The sequence below is a fragment of the Pinus tabuliformis genome, chromosome 2_1, assembly GCF_031772625.1.
Source record: "Pinus tabuliformis cultivar Carrire ecotype Pingquan chromosome 2_1, CPIR1, whole genome shotgun sequence".
In the NCBI taxonomy this organism is placed as follows: Eukaryota; Viridiplantae; Streptophyta; class Pinopsida; order Pinales; family Pinaceae; genus Pinus; species Pinus tabuliformis.
This window is the reverse complement of record NC_142299.1, coordinates 122,618,951-122,625,252: the sequence shown is the minus strand read 5'-3', so window position 1 is coordinate 122,625,252 and position 6,302 is coordinate 122,618,951. Positions and strand designations below refer to the sequence as shown.

Sequence of the window (6,302 nt, the reverse complement as noted above, 5' to 3'; positions counted from 1 at the left end):
GTTGGCAAATTCAAATTTCATTCAACTTTGCTGGGTCGACAAAGGTGTCAGTGGCGTCATATTTTGCAGCAACATCTCTCTGACTGCCCTCTCTGACAAGTTGATGGAATTTAAAATAGTTAGCTAGGGCGTTGTCTACCAAGGCCCGGCAAAGGTAAATTTTCGGGCAGGAATTAGGTCAGAAAAATATTTAAAAAATTGATTGTTTTAGTGTTTGACTTGATTTTTTATAGTGGAAATAAATTTAGCAGTGTAAAATCTTGAAGCTTGATAATTATAAATTTGATTTAAAATTTTAATGAAATTGTATCAAAATATTACTAGAATTTCTATTATTTTCTGGACTAAGTTATTGCCTCATTTATTGGATGATCACCTGATTTGTCCTTTGCCTCGAGAGTAGATAATGTTATGTTGGAAGATTGACTGAGTGAGTAGATAATGTTATGTTGGAAGATTGACTGAGTGTATTTAGGTTTTAGACTATTTTATCAAATAATTGTGAAGTGAGTATGATATTTTGATAGATGGAAGTATCTCAATAGAATGGTTATTAATTGAATTTTTATAAATAGCTAACTAGTTTGAAGCAACTTTATATTCAAAAGATCCAATCAAGTGAAGCTCACTATGGATGGTTGTGTTAGTTTGGAAGTTGTGGATTAGGGAAGTTGTGAAAACATGAAAGTGCTCTCTTAGTGAGGTTGAGACTTAGTAGGGTTGGGACTTAGTGGCATCTAGTAATTGATTTTGGGAGATCTTGAGAGTTTATAAATAGAACTTTGAAATTCAACTAGGGAGCTACACTTTTAAGAAAGTTAGGAGACAACTTGATGGAACTCAACTCACTAGATTTCAAAATAATTAAAGAAGTTGATGTAGACAAAAGATCAAGACGAATACTTCTTAAAGGAGGATGTTAGACATATTAATTACAACTTGTGTTGTGCTTGATATTTGATATTCCTCATCATATATGATTTGTTAATTTATATTATTTAAGAGATAGTTAATTGATTAGATTTGAAAATTTTAATTGAATAAAAAATAACTCCTAATGTGATATTTATTTAGAATATTTTCTCAATTAATTAACTATATAACTAAGATATATCAATACTTAATGTACATCTATATTGTACGCTTATTAAAATACAAAAATATAAGTGTATATGTCAAACTTCTCGAAACAAATTTGATATATATTATATTAAAATTAATTAATAAAAAATTATTTACTTGTCTTGCGCTTGATATTTGATATTCTTTATCATACATCATTTGTTAATTTGTATTATTAAAAAATTTGTTATTTAATTAGATTTTGAAAAATTTAATCTAACTAAAAAATTATTCTTAGTATTTAAAATATTCTCTCAATTAATTAAGCATGTAATTAAATATTATCACTACTTAATGTACATCTATATAGTACACTTATTAGAATACAAAAATATATATGTAATTTTTTTCTAAACAAATTTGGAATATATTATACTAAAAGTAATTAATAAAAAATTCATATTTATCCACCTTAGACTAAATAAAGGTAAGGCTATGAGTAATTGGGTGAAAACTGGACATATCTTACAATAATATAAAGAGTGATAGTCAGTGTAACCATAATAATTAGCTTAACATAATAATTACAGAATTACCTGATTATTGTTTTTGTTTATATAAATCAATTAGTCCAAATCAGATGCATAGCTGGTTTGCCCGAGTGGTTAAGGGGGAAGACTTAAGATCTTCTGCACATAAGTGCGCGTGGGTTCGAACCCCACAGCCAGCACCCTGAATCTCCTGTTGAAATTTGCGCTCTGCATAATTATATATTTGGAAATTATACTACGACTTTTCCATTTTTTGAATCAATAAATATAGTACCACTGGGATTGCCACGTTAGCATGCATAATTATATATTTGGAAAATTATACTATGACTTTTCCATTTTTTGAATGGATAAATATAGTACCACTGGGATTGCCACGTGAGGATCGGCATCTTTTATTCGACCTCTGCATCTTCTCGTATTTGGAAACTTATAGTATCACTTTCCCATCTTTTTTATTTGGGATTTCCATCTTTTCTCAAAATTATAATATGACGTTTTCCATATTTTTTAATTGATAATTAACGTAGTCCCACTGGGATTGCCACGTCAGTATGGCATCCTTTTCTATTTTGAAAATTATAACCTAACTTTTCCATTCTTTTAAGTTATTAATTAAAGTAGTACCACTGGGATTTACATTTTGATCAAATGTTATATTTTCAATTTATTTTTAATGAAGTACAATTACAAATAATAATAATTTTTTATTAGTTATGGTTGATTATGCAGAGAAAATAAAGTACCATGTTTGTGTTAAGGATTTCGAAATTATTGCAAGGATTGATAATTTCTACAATAGGAAGTTGAGAGAGGTTCTTAGTTATTGTTGAATATGCAAAGAAAAAGAAGCACCATGTGTGTATTGAGGATTCTAAAATCATTGCAAAGATTGATAATTTCCACAATAGGAGGTTGAGAGAGGTCGAAACAGGCCAAAAATCTCAATACAACTATAGTCAGAAATTATAAATTCGTACTATTTCTTTGTGATTATTTATTTATTAAATTAAATTATTATTATTGTACATCATATATTACATATATACACAAATTGTCATCCGTCATACAACTATAGTCAGAAATTATAAATTCGTACTATTTCTTTGTGATTATTTATTTATTAAATTAAATTATTATTATTGTACATCATATATTACATATATACACAAATTGTCATCCGTCATACAACTATAGTCAGAAATTATAAATTCGTACTATTTCTTTGTGATTATTTATTTATTAAATTAAATTATTATTATTGTACATCATATATTACATATATACACAAATTGTCATCTGTCACATCATTCGTACATCATATATTACATATATACACAAACTGTCATCCGTCACATCATTCGTACATGTACCAGAATACATTCACTGCCGCGCAGCAACACAATAGCGAGATTTGATCACTGGCGGGGTGCGTGAAAACCGTCTTCCCCAACCAAATAAGCCATACACCTGGGTGGAAAGAAGAATTTCTTACCTATTAACTAATTTAGTTATAATTTTTATATAACTTTTAATATTTGTTTTGATTAAATTATATTTAAGAATAATTAATTAATAATTAATTGAAATTACTATTAATTTAATAGTTTTTTATTAAATTAATTATAATTTAGTTGTTATTATTAATTTTGATATTATTATCCTAAAAGCTAATTCTGAAACTTGATATATTTCTCTGTTATTTAATCCTATTGATAAATCTGTTATTGACAATATAATTTATCCGACAACTAAATATAAAAATAAATATAGATCACAAAAATTTGACATCAAAAATCTGAAATCAAATAGAACTAATCTATTTAAAACAAAGTTTATTATATTATTGATCGAATTGAAAGACGATTAAAACATAAATTTATATATGGTGATTGGATAGCACTTATCATAAATATCTTTCATTTTAAAGTGAAGGGAATAAATATAAGGCTAAGTCTTGAGTTGGGGAAACAGACATTTTAGGCACGACTTATCTTCTGATGTGTCCAGGTAGGAACAATAAGTAGTAATTAGCTGGCTTGGTTGAGTGGAGAGAGCATAGGTAGATATGAACATATTTTTATTTGTTTAAAAAAGGGGAGTTAAAAAGTGTTATTTTTTTGAGTGAATTTATTTTTTTTAAACGTAAATTAAAGTTTTTTTTAATGTATATTTGTTTGAAATTTTGATAGTCTAGATTTTTTTAAGATGGTTAATTTTTTAATGTTACAGTTTTATGATCAAAGTCTGTATCAATAAAGTGGAGTTACAATTTTTGATAAATTTTTTTAAAAATGATTAAATTTTTTTAAAAATGATTAAATTTTTGAAATTTTGAAAGGCTAGATTTTTTAAAAATGGTTAATTTTTTAATGTTACAGTTTTATGATCAAAGTCCATATCAACAAAGTGGAGTTACAACTTTTGAGCAAATTTTAAAAAATGATTAAACTTTAATATTTGTTTTGATTAAATTTTAATAATTAATAATTAATTTAGTAATTTCTCATAGATTTACTAAATTAGTTATAATTTTTTTGACTAAAAATTAGTTGTTATTGTTAGTTTAGATATTATTATCTCAATCACTAATTTTGGAACTAAATGCATCTCGCTGCTATTTAATCTTATGATAGATCCGTTATTGTCAATGTAATTTATCCGAAAGCTAACTATGAACATAAATATGGATCACAAAAGTCTAAGATCAAAGAGAAATAATCTATTTAAAACAAAGTTTATTATATTATTGATCAAATTGAAAGAAAAGATTAGATTATATATTGTGATTGGATAACACTTACCATAAATATTTCTTTCATTTTAAAGTGAGGAGAAGAAATATAAGGCTAAGTCTTGATGGGGAAAATAGACATTATAGGCACGACTTATCTTTTGATGTGTCTAGGTAGGAACAATAAGTAATTGGGTTGGCTTGGTTGAGTGGAGAGAGCATATGCAGATATGAACATATTTTTATTTGTTTAGAAAAGATTGAGTTAAAAAGTGGACAACTTAATCTTTTTGGTGAATTTATTTTTTCAAGTAAACTAAAGTTCTTCTCTATTGTACATTTGTTTGAAATTTTGATAATCTAGATTTTTTTTAAACGGTTAATCTTTTAATGTTACAATTTCATGGTCAAAGTTCCCATCAACAAAGTGGAGGTACAACTTTTGACTAGATTCTTATTACATTTGAAGGAGAATTCTTACATAAAAATGATTAAATTTGTCAACTTCTTAAATTATTTTGCTCAAAATTGTTCCCCTTTATAATCCCCACAAATGAAGGGGAAATTTTCATGTACACTTTCATTGATTTTTATTAATATCCCAATGCATGAAAACTTCAAGTTCAATCCAAATTACGTGTTGAGGAACTCTTAACTTTCTATTTTGGTTACTTACATAGTTCATATTGGTAGTTCCACTTTAGATTAGGAATAATGCAACTAGCTATGGGAACATTAATGGATGTTTCCTTTCATTGCACAGTCAGCCCTATCAAGTTTTAAAAAAGGAGAGAGTGGAAATCCCAATATGTGTTTGAGTGAAAGTGAGATGAAAGCGTCATGAAGTTCACAAGTTGGATAAGTTAATTCACAACCTTGACATCTCTAAGAAATAGGAGGATGCAAATCCTTAAGGAATGAGAGGAAACACCTTTTGTAAACTTGTTGGTTGCATGAATCTCTCACAAATCTAATGTGAACCTATATATAAGATCAAACTATATCAATGTCGATGCAAGGTGGAAGTAGCACATGATTGAGCAATATCAAGTTATTCTTCAAGATGAAATACATTTACATTTAGGAGGATAAATTGAATATGGAACTGTAAAATTTGAATGGGACATCCCATACCTGAGGTGAGATATCAATCTCTAAACACTTTATAGGGGAATTTGATGTGTTCTCAAATGTGTTAACTTATATATTAGATCATAACTAGGATAACGCCTATGATGCTCAACGTTTGCACTTGCTCCATAAAGAACTAACAATCAAAAGAGTTTTTAGAGGTTCTAATTTTTGAGGTTTGTTATCACACAAAGTCACACTTTTTGAGATAAATTTATAAATCTCATAAGAGGATTTGGTGTAACTCGTGGACAAGGGAATTATTACTTCACTAACCCTTTCATAGACTTTAGGTCAACTCTCCTCTAGCTCTAGGAGGGATTCTCTAGGATAAGATAGCTAGGATTTTTAGGTAATGAGTTCTAAGGTGATATGAAGAGTAAACCTAGAAAAGCAATTTTGAAAAGGATTGAGAGAATAAAGTTGATGGAAGAACAAAAGACCAATGTCTTTACAATGGGCATATGGGGTCAACTAAGGCTCCTCTATTAGAATTTACAATTGAAACTAAAATAATGGTTGGGATTGTCCACTACAAACCCTAACAAATCATCCAAGTAGCCCATCATGTTTCAAGGTTGACCAAGGGGAAGATCCTACACTAATAATTCTTAAATGGATTTGAGAAGGGATCTATCTATAAATGAGAAGAGGATGCACTACAATCACTAAAGGAGAAACACCGCACTTAACACATTTAATAAATAAATATTCTTGTACATTTAATAAATAAATATCCACAAGAATATGAAGAGAAACACTTACTAATAAAATCATGTACAAAATATTCATCCATTGAGAAGCACCCATAAGACAATTTCTTC

At 27.9% G+C, this 6,302-nt stretch overlaps 1 non-coding gene across 1 annotated transcript; it reads left to right on the top strand.

Annotated features, from left to right (window-relative positions):
• Positions 1 to 1,709: 1,709 nt before the first annotated feature.
• On the top strand, positions 1,710 to 1,792 carry TRNAL-UAA (transfer RNA leucine (anticodon UAA)). Its single transcript has one exon. It is a non-coding gene; the product is annotated as a tRNA-Leu (tRNA).
• Positions 1,793 to 6,302: the final 4,510 nt, after the last annotated feature.